The following is a 17,752-nucleotide window of genomic DNA, read 5'->3' on the forward strand; positions in this document are numbered from 1 at the left end:
GTCTTAAATTCCAAGATTTTCAGATTCTTTCAAGAAGAAGCAATATTTGTTGACAAAAAGGTAACCCACGACCTGTTCAGAGTTGCATTCCCAATGCCCCATGAGACTGCTGCAAAGTGCTGGTGTCCACGCAGGGGGCTCCGGGGCCACAGAGGGAACATCTCCTGCCGGGCTAATGTTACTCAAATTTCTGGAGAAAAATTAATACATTCCACTAGTAGCTTAAATAAGTAACTGGAAATAATTTCATGTACTTTTTTAAGACAGATATATTATGGAGTTAAGTGAGAAACATTTTTTTTTAAGATTTTATTTATTTATTCATGAGAGACAGAGAGAGAGAGAGAGAGAGAGAGAGAGAGAGAGAGGCAGAGGGAGAAGCAGGCTTCCCGCTGAGCAGGGAGCCTGATGCGGGACTCGATCCCAGGACCCTGGGATCATGACCTGAGCCGAAGGCAGACGCTTAACCATCTGAGCCACCCAGGCGCCCAAGTGAGAAACATTTTTAAGGTAAAACTTTTTTACAGTTATACCTTTATAAAGCCATTTACACTGGTGGGTATATATTTAAGAGAATTAAAAACAAAGGTCCAAACAAAAACTTGTAGACAAATAGTCATAGCAGCATTATTTATAACAGCCAAAAGGTGGAAACAACCCAAATGTCTATGAAACAATGAATGGATAAAGGAAATATGGTATAACTCACAATGGAATATTACTCAGCTATAAAGAGGACTGAAGTATGGATACCTGCTAAACATAGATTAACTTTGAAAACATCACGCTAAGTGAAAAAAGCCAAACATAAACAGACATATATATTGTGTATATAAATAGACATATATTGTGTGATTCCACGTATATATTGAATGTCTGGAATAAGGCAAATAGTGACAGAGTGGTGGCTAAAGGCTAGAGGGAGGGGAGGGATTCCTAATGGGTCCAGTTCGTATGGGTTTTTTTTTAGGGTGACAAAAATGTTCTGGAATTAGGTAATGGTTGCACAACTTTGTGAACATTTTTTTTTTTTTTTTAAAGATTTTATTTATTTATTTGACAGAGAGAGACACAGCGAGAGACGGAACACAAGCAGGGGGAGTGGGAGAGGGAGAAGCAGGCTTCCCACCGAGCAGGGAGCCCAATGCGGGGCTCGATCCCAGGACCCTGGGATCATAACCCAAGCCGAAGGCAGACGCTTAACGACTGAGCCACCCAGGCACCCCCTTTGTGAACATTCTAAAAAACAATAAATTGTATATTTTAAGGTTTATCTTATGGCATGTGACTAGTATCTATTTTTTTTTTTAATAAGTCATTTAAATCCCCACACTCCCAGGGCAAAGGAAGAGACCTTGAGTTTGCTTGAACTCCTCCTTTAGAACTTCTTTGAAAAGGATTGAAAGGGGAATGATTTGTGTTTGTTAAGTATTAAAGTGTATGTGGGCATAAAAATTCACTCAACAACTATTAACTGAACCCTATCGTGTATGGCATTCCAATGCTAGTCATTGGAGAAGGTAATGATAAACACATCAGACCCGATTACAGGGTATATTTATATTTAAACACTTCATCTGCTTAAATGACTTGATTGCTCACTCTAATGACTTTTGTGCAACAACCAATTGCTTAAACCAGCTGTGTCACCTTGGTATCCTGAAAACACCATTTAAAAATACAATAGGGAAGGAAAAATACTTTATCACAGCTTTGTTGGCCTTCTATTCAACTACTAATTACATGAAAAAACGGACAAGTACTCACTGTTTCTTCAGCAGAGCACACTACTCCCACAGTTATTTACAGGCTTGTTCCTCATTTCGTCCAGGTCTTTGTTCAATTTCACTGAAGAGGATTCCCTTCCTGGAACACCTTATCTAAATTGCTACTGCTCTCCCCTCCCACTTAATGCGCTCTCTCTCCCTACTCTATATTTCTTCATAGCCATCAGCAAAATATGACTTTAATACTTACTGATTCTAAAACTGATGGTTGCCAGAGGGGAGGGAGTGTGTGGTTGGGCGAAATAGGGGAAGGGGCGTGAGAGATACAGGCTTCTGGTTATGGAATGAATGGGAGTAAAAGTCTCAGCATAAGGAATATAGTCATTGATACTGTAATAGTGTTGTATGAGGACACGAGGTAGCCACAATTGTGGTGAACATAGCACAGTGTATAAACTTGTCGAATCACTATGTTGTACACTTGAAACTAACATTGTGGGTCAACCATACTAAGAAAAAAAAATTAAAAGAAAATACTGTTTCTCATTCTTTGTCCATCTCACCCTCTTCTGTGAGAGAACTGGGTCAGTCTTGCTTATGAATAGATCCACAAGGCTAGAACCATGAGCCCCTACTAGAAGCTAGTAGGGGCTCAACTGCTGAAGTGAATGGGTAAACCAAATGATTGAGTAATATCCCTTTTCTAACCTTTCACAATCCCCTGGGCATTCTTCCTGTTTTCAGTTCTCTCCTTAATCAGCTTACATTTCATGATTCTTCATTCCTTTGCTAATACACTTAATTTTCTTCATCCTGTTTCTAATCATTGTATTCATCTGGAAAAAGTACAACCTTGGACAAATCCAGCTATATGCCTTCTCTGTGCTGAGAATTAAGCAAATGAAAGTGGTTGGGGGAAAAGTATAGAATTAGTTGATTGTTTTATGTTAAATTTATTATCATAAATCTTGAGTGAGTCCTCTCTAATGCATGGCAATTCTGTTATACTTCTTTAGTAACTTGACTTTCCACCCTCCAACATGACATTTCATGTCTTCTCTTTTCTCAAACCTCTTTCCATCCATTCTCACTTCATAGCTCATTGGGAAAACAGAAGACTGGAATAGATGCTACTCACTGCCTCACCATCAAATCTGCAAACATTCCATCCTTTCTGCCTTCCCTCCAGTTACAATGAAAGAGAAGATGCTGATCCTATCAGCCATTCTCTCCACACACTCCCCACTCCTGGGGATCTTATCTCCTCTTATTTTCTCAAGGATTTCCCTCCCTCAATTATCCCCTCATTCCCTCTCTACTAGATCGTTCCCATTAATCACAAGCGTGCTCTGGAATTGTATCTTTTCGGTTTGTTTTTAAAACAAAACTTCCTTAATCTCATTTCTCCCACTAGTTATGGTCCATTTCTTGGCTTTCCTTTATAGCTAACTCCTTCAAAACAGCTGTCATCACTCACTATCTCTACTTCTTTATTTTCAAAGCCCTCAAATCTGTTTTGTTTTGTTTCTTATCACCACTCTGCAGAAAGAGATGAAACTGTCCCAGCTTAGTCTCTTACTCAGGTTCTTAGCAACATCTGATCCAGGTAACTAGTTATTCTTGAACTACTCTCTTCCATTAGCTGCCAGGACATCACTGGTAGGAAAAAAAAAAATTCCTATCTCACTGACCAACTCCATACAGTCTCCTTCATTGCTGCTTCTTCACTATATATACAATCAAGTTATATATCTATTGCTTATTGGTTTATTTTCTGTATCATTAACTAAATAAAAGTTCTATGAAAGCAAATAATTGGTTTCCTTTACTCACTACTGTGACTACAATGCCATAGAAAAGTGCCTAGTAGAGTAAGAGCTCAATAAATACATGTTAAATAAATGGCTGAAGTTGGAATGACTCAAGAGTTGATATAAATTAGTCTTCCTTTCCCATATAGTATGATTTCAATCACTTTCATGGCTTTTAAATCAACCAACACACTAATGACTCCCAAATTCCACTTGTCTTTAATGTTTCTCCTGAGTTCACATCACTTTTATCTAACTGCCTACTTGGCAACTCTACTTGGCTGTCTAATAAGCTTCTAAACTTAGTATGTCCGAACCTGAGCTTATACTTTATCAGCAAAAAAATCTGTCAGTCCTTGAGTCTTCCCCTGATTAACAGATGGCACACAGTTGCTCAACCCAATGTCTTAATCTACCTTAATTCTTCCTTTTCCCACCCACATCAAACCCACCATCAAGTGCAGTCAGTGCTACCTCCAAAATAAACTGGGATTCATTCACTTGTATGCACACAGCCACCCCAGTTCTAACCATCACTGTTCACTTAAATTATTTCAATCATTATACCTTCTACAAGGCTTTTATATGTAAATGGGATGGTGTTACTCCTCTATCAAGGTCTTATCATTATTTCTGGACTGAAATCTAAACTCTTTGCCATAACCTACACAGCCCTGACCCAGCTCTTCCCTACTTCTCTAACCTCCATCTTATACCATTTACCCTCTCCCTCACTATGCCTCAGTCACATTAGCCTTCTTTTATTCCAAGTCCCTTCCTACCTTCAAGTATTCAACCTTTATGTTTTCTCTTCCTGGAATGCCTTTCTACCATTTTTTTTTTTTTTAGCACAGCTGCTGCATTCTTATCCTTCAGCTCCTGTGTCACCTCCTCAGAGAGACCTTCTTTAACAATCCCATCTCAAGTGGCTGCCCCTGACTGTGCTCTTATTAACCTGCTTTTTAAAAATCGCAGTACTTATTCAAATTTGTAATTAACAATTTTATTTATATTTCTTTGTCTGTCACTCCCAGACTTTGAGGTTCATGAGGTCAAGAATTTGATTAACGTATCCTCAGCATCTAGTTGGTATTTAATATTTATTTGTTAAATGAATAAACATAACAATGTCGACTTCTACATCTCCCATCCCATTAGTATTAATTTCCAGCCATTAAAGAAATGTGATGGATTTCTATGGTATTAGGAATCCGATAATAGTATATTTTCTTATAACCTAAGTAATATAATGGTGGGTGAGGGTAGGTTGAAAAGAAGCTATTATAACAAGGAGGTAGCTGTCAGCTGTATTTGGTGTGCTGGGGTCCAAACCGTAACAGGTGATTTGGTTAGATTTAGTGACAGGGAGAGCAGATGACAGAGAACAATACTGATATGATCACAAGTTGAGACAGCAATGTTGATATGATCACAAGTTGAGGTAATAGCCTGTGCCTGAGGCCTCCTATAGGAAAGAGCATACAGAACAGTGCTACTTTGCACATAACCAGAACCCAACTAATGAGACTGGCTGATTACAGACCACTCTTTACAATGCCATAAAACTCTCTGTGACTTATCTCTATCTGCAAAATAAATCTTAATTTGACTGTAAAAAAAAAGATGTTTTCTTAAAACTCAAAAGCAATAGGATGTTATCTTTACATAAATAAACAGAGCAAATTGAATAAGAAAGTAGCACTTTCTAGACCTTCACTATGTATACTTCTGGGAAGAAATCTGTGATTCTTAGGCATGGGTCAGGGAAACAGAACTGACGGAAGTGAGAAGTAGTCAAACCCTGGATATATTTTGAACTTATTACATTTACATTGTAAACTGCAACTACAATATTCACACATATAACCTTAATTGTCTTTTAAGTATATTAAAAATGGCTTTACAGAAAATGGCAAGTCATTTCAACTTAAAATAGGAATGAGCATGGAATTGTCACAAAAACTGGTTAAATCAAAGATCATTGTATACATCATTAAGCATTAGTGTTTGGACACTAGATCTTAATATTACAATCCAATACAGGGATTGTAATATTGAGAGGCTCTCATCAAAACAACCTCCCCAGTTACTGTCAATCTGCTTTATTTTTGCCACAGTATTTATTGCTTTAAGATTGGTTTAGGTGTCTGTATGTTATTATGGTGATTTCAGATATAATCTTAATATCTGTGCTTTTCGTTGATAATCTAGCCCACCATATTTTCTTCGTTCATAGTCTTGACTTGGAAAAGCTCTACTTTTTATTGCTGTGCAGAGGGGTTTGAATAGTGATCTACCGTCATTGGCAAGCTAGCAAGTGCGAGACTCAGGACCTTTTCATTTGCTGTTCCCTCTGCCTGGAATGCTCTCTTGCCCCGGAAGTTTCCATGCCTTGCTCCACCACATCATTTGATCTCTGGTCAAATGCTAGCTCAGAGGGACCTTCCTTCACTTTTCTATATAAAGCAGTGCCCTGAACTTCTCTCTCTTCTTTCATATACCATTAATGTCAAGTCCTTATCATGGTTTAATTTTCTTGTAGAATCTATCATCAAATGGCATATTAATTTCCTTAATTGTTTACTGTGTACCCTGGCCTAAAGGCAAACCCTATAAGAACAGGGATTTATTTATTTATTTATTTTTTAATTCACTGCTATTTCTTCAGCTCATAGAATACCTCCTGGCTGCATAACAGGCATTCAATAAATGCTTGTTGAATGAACAGATTGATGAAACAAAAACAACCTCTTCTGATTCTTCTCTCCTTCAGTTTATCCAACTCACGAATGTCAAATTTTCTAATTTAGAACTCCAATGCAAGTCACTCCTTTCCTGACAAGTTTTAGTTCCTTCCACCTACCAGAACAAATTTAAACTCTTATTTCTGCTATCCAAAGGCCTTCAGCCCACTCTTCTTGTCTTATCTGCTCCACACATACATTATAACCTGGATCACTTGTTGCTTGTGCCAGTTACGTATATGCTTGTCCCATTCTCCATCCCTGACCTTAATATGTAAAGGGCATTTCATCTTTTTTGCCTCTTATAGCACAAAGTGGATGACTAACCTTTTTGCATGTCTGGCATTCATTTTCCCTTAATTTAAGGGAAGACAGAAGAAACCACCCTTCTCCTACTGGTCACAGTGTTTCAATCAAAGTATGTCTCTGACCAACCTCACATTGCTGTATATTAGATCTCCAGAACTTATCTTGCAAAACTGAAACTCTGTACCCCTTAACCACACTTCTGCATGTCTCCCTCTACCAGCCCCTGTCAACCACCAATATACTCTTAGCTTCCAGGAGTTCAACTTTTTAAGATTTTCACATACAAGCAAGATCATACAGTATTTGTCTTTGTACGACTGGCTTATTTCATGTACCATAATGTCCTCCAGGTTCATCCATGTTTCACAAATGGGAGAATTTCCTTCTTTTTCATGACTAATATTCCACTGTAGATATATACATATTTTATTTATCCATTCATTTGTCAATGGACATTTACATTATTTCCATATCTTAGCTACTGTGAATAATGTTGCAATGAACACAGGAGTGCAGATATCCCTTTGAGACACTACTTTCATTTCCTTGGATATGCACCCAGAAGGGAGAATGCTGAGTCATACAGGATTTCTATTTTTATTTTTTGATGAACCTGCACATAGTTTTCCATAATGGCTAACCAATTTACATTTCCATCCAGTACAAGGGTTCCCTTTTTTCCACATCCTCATCTACACTTTTTATCCCATCTTTTTGATAATAGCCATTCTAAGAGATGTAAGATAATATCTTGTTGTGGTTTTGATTTGCATTTCCTTGATGATTAGTGATGTTGAGTAGCTTTTCATGTACCTGTTAGCCATTTGTATGCTTTCTTTGGGAAAATGTCTACTTGGATCCTTTGCCCACTTATTGTTTTTCTTTTTGCTATTGAGTTATATGAATTTTTTTATATTAACCTCTTATTGAATATATGGTTTGCAAATATCCTCTCTCATTCTGTAGGCTGCCTCTTCCTTTTGTTGATGGTTTCCTTTGCTGTGCAGAATACTACAAAGTTTGGGTTTTAGTTTGATGTAGTCTCACTCATTTTTGCTTTTGTTGTCCGTGCTTTTGGTGTCATATCCAAAAAAATCATTGCCAAGACCAATGTCAAGGAGTTTGTCCCCTATGTTTTCTTCAATGAGTTTTATAGTTTGAGGTCTTATGTTTAAGCCCTTAATCCGTTTTGAGTTACTTTTTATGTATGATGTAAGATAAACATCTAATTTCATTCTTATGCATGTAAATATCCAGTTTTCTTAGCACTACTTATGGAGGAGACTGTCCTTTACCCATTAGTTATTCTTGGCACCCATGTGGAAGATCAGGTGATTGTAGATGCATTGATTTCTATTTGGACTCTCTACTTCATTTCGCGATCTATATGTCTGCTTTTATGCCAGTATCATACAGTTTGATTACTATAGTGTGATGCCACCAGCTTTGCTCTTCTCACTCAAGACTGCTTTGGCCATTTGGGGATTTTCATGGTTCTGTATGTAATTTAGGACTTTTTTTTTTTTCTATTTCTGTAAAGAACATCATTAAGATTTTGATAGGGATTGCATTGAATCTGTGGGTCATTCTGGGCAGTACAGACATTTTAACAATATTAATTCTTCCAATCCATGAACGCAGGATGTGTTTGTATTCGTTTGTTATCTTTTTATTTCATCATTGTTTTATAATTTTTAGTGTACAAGTCTTTCTCCTCTTGGTTTATTTCTCAGCATTTTATTGTTTTTGTTGCTAATATGAATAGGTGTTTTCCTAATTTCCTTTTCAGATATTTTGTTGTTTGTGTATAGAAACATGACTAATTTTTTATGTTGATTTTGTATCCTGCAACTTTACTGAATTCATTTATTAATTCTAACAGTTTTTTGAGGGGGCATAGTTTTTAGGGCTTTCTATAAGACCATATCTTCTGCAAAGAGACCATCCCAACTTCTTCTTTTCAGACTTGATTCATTCTGCCTATCTATTTTTTTTTTTAATTGCTCTGGCTAGGATTTCTGGTACTGTGTTGAATTGCAGTGTCAGGAATGGGCATTCTTGCCTTGTACCTGATTTTGGAGGGAAAGCTTTCAGTATGTCCCCATTATGATACTACCTATGGGCTTGTCAGATATGGCCTTTATTGTGTTGAAGTAAGTTCCTTCTATACGTATTTTTAAGGGATTTTATTATAAATGTTTTGTGTTTATTCTGCATTTACTGAAATGATTACATGTGTTTTCCCTTTAGTTTTGTTAATGTGGTATATATCACATTGATTTGTGTACATTGAAATATCCTTGTATTTCAGGAATAAATCTCATGTGGTCATGTTGTATGATCCTTTAACGTGCTATAGAATTTGGTTTGCTAGGATTCTACTAAGGACTTTTGCATCTGTGTTCCTCAGTGATATTGGGCTGTAATTTTTTTCAAAGATTTATTTATTTATTTTTGAGAGAGAGAGCGAGAGCATGAGCAGTGGGGAGGAGCACAGGGAGAGGCAGAGAATCCTCAAGCAGGCTTCCTGCTGAGTGTAGAGCCTGACACGGGGCTCCATCCCAGGACCCTGAGATCATGACTTGAGCCAAAATCAAGAGTTGGACACTTAACTGACTGAGCAACCCATGTGCCCCTGGGCTGTAGTTTTCTTATGGTGACTTTATCTGCTGCAGTATCAGGGCAAGGCTGACCTCCTAACATGAGTTTGAAAGCATGCCCTCTTGCTTATTGGAAGAGTTTAAGAAGGATTCATATTGCTTTTTTTGCTGTATCTTCTGTGAGAATGAAGACCATTCTCAGCAATCAAACTATCAACATTTCAGAAAATGTTGACATCACTCTGAAGTGTTGTCTGAAGCACTGTTTATGTGAAGGGCCCCAGAGGAACTCTGAAGGGGGGATTTTAATCCCATCAGTGTAGAACTCAGTCTCCTTGAAAAGAAAAAGAAGAGACTCCAGGTTGACAAATGGTGGGAAAATAGGAACTGACCACTATTTGTACTATCTGTCTGTAGCCATGTATAGAACATGATTGAAGTGTTATACTGGGCTTCCATTACAAGATGGGGTCTGTGTATGTTCCCTTCCCCATCAATGTCATTATTCAGGACAATGGTTTGCTTGTTGAAATCCAAAATGTGATGGGCGAAAAATACATCCACAGGGTTTGAATGAGGCCAGCTATTGCTTGTTCAGTATCTCAAGCTCAGAAAGATGATTAATTTCTGAAGGAAACAACACTGAACTTGTATCAAATTCAGTTGCTTTAATTCAGCAAGCCACAACAGTTAAAAACAAGGATATCGGAAAAATTTTGGATGGTATCTGTTTCTGAAAAAAGAACAGCTCAGCAGGCTGATAAGATCGAAACTGTCCAGCTACAGAAAGAGCAGGATGTCAGATGATTCCTCTGACTTATTTGTGATATTTTAAAGATGCAATAAAAATTGTGTATTAAAAAAAAAAAAGGAGGAGGACTGGTATTAAATCTTCTTTGAAAGTCATCTGGTATTGAATTTCTTGTTGTTGTTGCTGTTGAAAGTTATTTGATTACTGATTCAATCTCCCATGTTTCCTATTTCTTCTTGATTCAGTTTTTATAGGCTGTATGTTCATAGAAATTTATTCATTTCTTCTAGGGTATCCAATTTGTTGGCACATAGTTGGTCACAGTAATCCCTTATGATCCTTTTTATTTTTGAGGTAGCCATTGTAATATCTCCTTTTTCCTTCTGATTTTGAATCTTCTTTCTTCTTAGTAAGTCTAGTTAAGGGTTTGAATTTTTTTTTTACCTTTCCACAAAAAACTTAGTTTTGTTGATTTTTCTATCATTTTTCTGTTCTTTATTTATGCTCTAATCTTCATTATTTCCTTTATTCTGCTAATTTTGGGTTTACTTTGTTCTCTTCCCAGTTCCTCGATTGTAAAGTTAGGATGTTTGAGAAATTTGTTTTTTAATGTAAGCATTTATCAAAATAAACTTCCTCCTAAGCATCTTAAATGTTCCTCCTTCCTTTTTGTAGCATTTTATGTTTTGGTAAGTTGTGTTTTTGTTTTTATTTGTCTTAAGATGCTTTTTAAATTCTCTTTCAATTTCCTCTGTGACCCAATGTTGTTCAACAGTGTATCGTTTAGTTTCCAAGTATTTGTGAATTCTCCCATTTTCTTACTGTTATTGATTTCTAGTTTCATTAAACTGAAGTTGAAAAGATACCTGGGATGATTTCAATCTTCTTAAATTTGTTAAGATTTGTAGTGTCATCTAAGATGTGATTAATCCAGGAGTATGTTCTGTGTGCACTTGAGAAGAATGTATATTCTTCTGTTGGGTTGAAACTCCCGAACATGTCTGATAGGTCTATTTGGTCTATGATGTTCTTCAAGTCAGCTGTTTCTTTATTAATTTTTGTCTGGATATTCTATCTTTTATTGAAAGTGGGGTTGAAATTTCCTAGTATTATTGCATTGCTGTCGATTTCTCTCTTTAGATCTGTATTTGCTTGATATGTGTTGGGCACACATATGTTTACAATTGCTAAATCTTCCTGAACTGGCCATTTTATCATTATAATATGTCCTTCTCTGTCTTAGAGAGTTTTTGACTTGAAGTTTATTTTTTTTCCTGATATAAGTATAGCCACACTTAGTTTCTTTTGGTTACCATTTTCAGTCAATACTTTTTTCCATTCTTACACTTTCAGCATCTGTGTGTCCTTAGCGAGACCCCTGTGGAGAGTATATTGCTAGATGTTCAATTGACTGATTCTTTTTTTTTCAAGTTTTTATTTTAATTCTAGTTAGTTAACATACAAGGCAACATTGGTTTCAAGAGAACTGAGTGATTCATCACATACATATATCGCCTAGTACTCATCACAAGTGCCCTCCTTAGTACCCATCACCCCCATTTAACCCATCCTCCTACCCACGTACCCTCCAGCAACCCTCAGTTTGTTCTCTATAGTCAAGAGTCTGTTTTATGGTTTGCCTCTCTTTTTCCCCCCATGCTCATCTGTTTTGTTTCTTAAATTCCACATATAAGTGAAATCATATGGTGTTTGTCTTGTGACAAATCTATCTCATATCTTCTTTATCAACTGCTGAAGGGATGTTGGTTTTTTTAAATCCATTCAGTCACTCTGCCTTTTGGAGTTTTTAATCCATTTATACTTAACTGTTGATAGATGAGGACTTATTGTCATTTTGTTCATTGTTTTCTGTTTTGATTTGTTTGTTCCTCTTTTCTTCTGTTATCTAATTTTTTTGAAGAGATTTGCTCTGGTTCTTTTCTCATCTTCTGTGTAACTATTAGGTTTTTTTTTTTCATTGTGGTTATCTTGAGGTTGCATAAAATACTTCAGTAGTTATAGTAATCTATTTTAAACTGATAACCATTTAACTTCAGTCACATATAATTCTATACTTTTACCATCCCTGGCACACTTTGATTTCCTGTAGTCAGAGGTTGCTTCTTTTTAAATTGTATATCCATTAATAGATTATCTTTTAACTTTTATTTTAGGATTAGAAATAATTTACACATCACTATTATAATGTAATGTTATTCTGCATTTGTCTATATTTTTACTTTTACAGTGAGATTTATGCTTCTGCCTTGTTTACCATGTTTGTTTGTTTAACAGATTTTATTCATTTGTTTTAGAGAGAGAGAGAATATGTGGGAGAGTGAGGGTAGGGGCAGACGGAGAGGGAGAGAGAATCTAGAATAGATTCCATGCTCAGCAAAGAGTTGGACACAGGGCGCAGAGTCCCATTTGGGGCTTGACCTCACAAGTCAGAGATCATGACTTGAGCTGAAACCAAGAGTTGGACACTTAACCAACTGAGCCACCCAGGTGCCCATGTTCATGTTTTTATTTCAATTTGAAGATCTCTCTTAAGCAGTTCTTTTTTTTTTTTTTTTTAAAGATTTTATTTATTTGACAGAAAGAGCACAAGCACAGGGAGGGAGAGGGAGAAGCAGGCTCCCCGCTGAGCAAGGAGTCTGATGCGGGACTCGATCCCAGGACCCTGGGATCATGACCCGGGCCGAAGGCAGCCGCTTAACTGACTGAGCCACCCAGGCGTCCCTCTTAAGCAGTTCTTTTAAGGAAGTGTAGGGTTGACAATTTTCCTCAGTTTTTGTTTTTGGCTTCAGTTTTTGTTTGTCCCTTGGTTTGTTATTTATCTCTCCTTCATTCTTTAAAGGATAATTTTTCCAGGTATCTTATTTTTGTTTTTGTTTTCTTTTAGGACTCTGAATATGTCCTTCTACCTCTCCTTTCCTACAAGGTTTCTTCTGAGAAATCCACTGATAATCTTAGTGTTGGGGGGGGGCTCCCCTATACGTGATGAGTCATTTTTTCTTTCTACTTCCAAAATTCTTCACCCTTGATTTTTGACAATTTGATTATAATGTCTCATTATAGTGTTCTTTGAGTTGATCTTATTTGAAGTCCTTTGAACTTCATAAATCTGGATGCCCATTTCCCTCCTCAAATTTGGAAAGTTTCCAGCCTTTTTTTTTTTTTTTTTTAAATAAGCTGTCTACCCCTTCTGTCTTCTCCTCTGGGACTTCTATAATGCACATATTGATTACTTGATGTCTCATAAATCCTGTAGGCTCTCTTTATTCTTTTTCATTCTTTTTAATCCTGTGACTGGCTAATTTCAATTGACTTTTATTTGAGTGTGTTGATTCTTTCTTCTGCTTGACTGAGTCTGCTGATGAAGCTCCCTACTGCATTTTTTTTTTTTTTTCATTTCATTCATTATATTCTTTTGCTCCAGAATTTGACTGGTCCTTTTTATGGTTTCTCTTTGTTGAAGTTATTTTGTTCATGTATTGTTTTCCTGATTTCATTGAGTTGTCTCTCTGAATTTTCTTGTAGTTTGCTGAACTTCTTTAATTATTTTGAATTATTTGTCAGGCATTTCATAGGTCTCCATTTCTTTGAGGGTCAATTCCTGGGAATTTTCTGTGTTCCTTTGCTACCGTCATGTTTTCTTGATTTTCCATGTCATTTATTACTTTGCATTGGTGTCTGCACTCAGCTGTTGCAAGCGATAGCAGAGACTACAGGGGTCCTCAGCAGTGAAGGCTGTGGTTGTCAATGGGGCAATGAGGGCTGCTGGGGCCCTCTGGCTCTCCTTTACCTCCACAGAGGGAAGTGAAAGCCAAGAGGATCCTTCTTGGTACCAAGCTGTGCTGTGGCCCACGGAATAAGCCAATACAGGTAAACTGCTTCTTATACTTATCTATGTGGCCATTCTTGGGTTTTGTGCTGCACTTGGTTGCTGGAGCTTCTTCACTGTACCCTGAATTTTCCCTGAGCTATTTTCATCCATTAGTTGTCAAATCATTGTTTTTGTGGGCAAACCAGGGCTGGGGCCTCCTACACTGCCATCTTACTCATGTGCTCAGCTTTGCTTTTTTTTTTTTTTTTTTAAGATTTTATTTATTTATTTGACAGAGAGAGACATAGTGAGAGAGGGAACACAAGCAGGGGGAGTGGGAGAGTGATAAGCAGGCTTCCCGGGGAGCAAGGAGCCTGATGCAGGGGTCAATCCCAGGACCCTGGGATCATGACCCGAGCCGAAGGCAGATGCTTAACGACTAAGCCACCCAGGTGCCCCTCAGCTTTGCTTTTTGTTCTGTGAAATACCCCAGGTACTTCCAAACAATTCTTTTATTTTTTGTTTTTTTTAGTCTGATTTTAGCCAAAGTTGCTTTTTGTTGTTTTCAACCAAAATACTTTAAGTCATACAAGTATTTATTACAATGTCACTTTATAGTGTGGTCACTCAGTAGAAAACTGTGGAATCAGATCTTACAATGATGATGATGATGACAATCAAAATGTAATACTGGCTATCACTTAATATAGTGCTTACTCCATGCATGGCATTTTTCTAAGTAGTTATTATACATTTATTCATTTGACCCTCACAATAACCCTCTGAAATATATACTTTTGCTGTCTAAATTTCTTATACACAGAAACTGAGGTACAGAAAGTAAAAACAGATTGTCCAAGGTCACACACCTAGTAAGTGTCAGAGCTGGAATTTGAAACTAAGCAGTCCATCTCCAGAGGCCTGCTACCAACTGTATAAAATAATGGTTCTCTAGAAGAATCCTTTGTATCCTATTAGATAAGGAAAAGTGCAGGTTAGGTAACCCCAAAAGTAAACTAAAACAGGAATATTTAAAAATGACACATATAAATAATACATTATTATTATTTTTTTTTACTTTATAAATCTTCAATGTTCATTTATTTTCCAGTCTTCTGATATGGGCATTTGTTTGGGAATGTCCAAGAGCTTGGAATTCCATACCTTCTTCCTTGTATAAACCATAATGTATCCCCTATGTGGAGTAAAAATATAAAGCCTTTAAATCTTTATCAAGTCTCTCCAATGTATTCGACTTATCTTTTACAACAGAAATAATTCTTTGTGTACATAATACCATCTCTTTGCATGCTCCGTGTCCTCTCCTTATGCACCAGGAAGACTACATTTCTAGCCTCCCTTACAGTTAGGAAAAAGCAATAAGACTAAATCTGCTCAATGGAATGTAAGAAGTATGTTAAGCCACTTCCAGGTGTAGTCATAAAACTATTCCATATTATTCTCAACCCCTTCTTTTTCTGCTGAAGCAACTTTGGAGGATGGTTTGGACAAAATGGAGGGGAGTTGCTCAACTCCCTGCTCTGTGGAGTGAGAAATAACTTCGGATTGTGTTGAACCCCTAAGATTTCAGAATCTGTTACAAAAGCTTGTATTAACTACTCTGGCACCATTTTCCTACAAATAGCTATCATGTTGCATTAACATTGCATTTGCTTAATTAAATTATGTAGGTACCACAAACAATAAACTGGCATGAATAGTTTTAGAAAAGGACAGCAACTCTTGGATAGCATAAAGTAAAACTGGTAATGAACAAGTATATAAGAGAATAGTTTATTAGTCACAAGCCTTCAGAATTGCCACGGATAGCAGTCAGTATGCTTTAAAAGCAAATGCAGAGAACTGATTAATCTGGCAAATTAGTCAGATGGAGTTCTGTTAAGCAAACTTTTATTGTATACTCTAGAAATGTGAATCAGTACTAATTCCCAGAACAGTTACATGACTTTCCTAGAATAAATTTGAGTTAGCTTTTACCTAGGTGTACATAATGCAATTCAACAGACTTTTGAGTAAATACAAGTAACTAGAATAAGTGTTTTGGAAGACACAAGAATGCAAGAGTTACTCTACAACTTTTAGAGAAAAGCAGAAGGATAAGTAAATAGGAAATACTGTTCTGACCCTCAAAGAACTTATAATTCAATACAAGAGAAAAAAGCAACTCACCCAAGGCAAAATTTGAGACTTGTTCTAATAGAAGGACAAAGAAAGCGCCCTCAGACAACAGAGGAGACGGGGATTAACTGCACCTGGAGGAGGAGCAAGTGCTTCATTGAAGGAGAATTTGAGATGTCGTGGGTTGGACTCCTACCCACCCAACCCAGATTAGACCTTGCAACAAGGGCAAGTAGTTTGAGTGGTTCAGCAGGGAAATGGGTGATAATGGAGGGAAGAAGGTAGCTAGTAAGGGTATCATTATGAAGCTAATTGAGATTTTACAGTAGTTTTGAGGCTCAGACTTAGGGGAAAGCTCTGGGAAACACTACATAACACAACAGTATTATTTCAACCAAGGAGTAAACGAGCTGGGAATTTATACCCGCATGCTCCTCCGTTATTGGGTAAGGGCTGCCCCTGGAGGGATATTCCTTTCTAGGCACTCCTGGCTCACAGAAATATGAACTCTATCCCTAGGAGACCAACTGAAGAAAACAGCAGAAATTCAGTACCAAAGCAAATTCAAGTAATCTTTTGAAAATCTACAAATATTCACTCGCCATTTACTGAGGATCACTACCTGCCAAATACACAGAATGTAATGATTTAAAATAGGCAACTTCTGGGGCGCCCAGGTGGCTCAGTCGGTTAAGCATCTGACTCTTGATTTCAGCTCAGGTCATGATCTCAGGGTCATGAGATCCAGCCCCGTGCCACACCCAGCATGGAGCCTGCTTACAATTCTCTGTCTCCTTCTGCCCCTTCTCATTTCTCTCTCTCTCCCCCTCTTTAAAAAGTAAATAAATAAATAAAAATAAAATAGGCAACTTCTGAGGTGTGAGTCCCAAAATATTGCCATCTTACTGTAAGTAAAAGTTGCAGAGCGTAACGATGTTTTCATAAGCAAAGCAATTTAGTCTGTCTTCTGTTAAGTATTCTTCATAATAAGAAGGAAATTAACACCGGGCAGATATATCTAATCTATTCCAATGATTCTTGAGCAAACATGACTTTTGAGTGTTTATCTGTAAACACTCTACAAAACAAAATGTTTGGGGAAAAAGAAATTAACAGCAATCTGAACTGTAAATATGTGACTGGAGTCACAGAAGTATCCCAAGCTAAGCGGTAACTTCTAATACTACTTTTATTACTTAATGCTTTACATTCACTGATAATCAGTCACCACTACTAGAAGGTGCCTATGTGAGTCATGCAAGCATTCTATTATACACTTTTATGTTTGTTTCTTAAACATCATTTACTATTTTTTAGCCTTCAAACTCAGAACCAATCTAAAATGTATAGCTCACTGTCCAAAGAAAGGCTTGATCTGAAGACATGAGCAAGTGAATTTTAATTTATTGCTACCTCTGAGTTCTGAGGTGCTCAAAACAACATTTTGGGGAGTACAAGTTAGTCACTTTCACTATGTAAGTTCACCCACACAGAAAGATAACACAGCCAAATCACAAAGCATCAAACAACATAAAAACCAAAACATTTTTTATTTCCTATTATGACTCCACTGCTACCCAGTTTGGAGTATTCTTGAGGAGCTATAGCAAAGGTTAGAAGTAGCAAACGCATAAAGGACTAGAATCAGAACAGAAATCTTCCCTGACACTAAATTACTACAATACATATTGAATAAATGTATAAATTTTCATGGCACTGATATTTCAAATTAAACTAAGATTTTGGTTATTCCTATACTTGGCCTGTAATTAGTACTTTGAGTTTAAAAACCCAGCTCTGTCATTTACTTCTCTTGACCCTGAATAATTTACTCTTTCGACT

General features: G+C 37.0%; 1 protein-coding gene and 1 long non-coding RNA gene across 5 annotated transcripts in view; both read right to left on the reverse strand.

Moving 5' to 3' along the window:
• The window catches only part of FAM13A (family with sequence similarity 13 member A), a 363,045-nt gene that overhangs the window by 171,788 nt on the left and 173,505 nt on the right, over positions 1–17,752 (reverse strand). The gene's annotated exons all lie outside the window — the stretch shown is intronic.
• On the reverse strand, positions 14,047–16,026 carry LOC144381364 (uncharacterized). Its single transcript, XR_013446412.1, has 2 exons — positions 14,850–16,026; positions 14,047–14,742 (listed from the first exon to the last, which is right to left on the reverse strand). It is a non-coding gene; the product is annotated as an uncharacterized LOC144381364 (long non-coding RNA).

This window comes from Halichoerus grypus, chromosome 3, assembly GCF_964656455.1.
Source record: "Halichoerus grypus chromosome 3, mHalGry1.hap1.1, whole genome shotgun sequence".
Taxonomy (NCBI): domain Eukaryota; kingdom Metazoa; phylum Chordata; class Mammalia; order Carnivora; family Phocidae; genus Halichoerus; species Halichoerus grypus.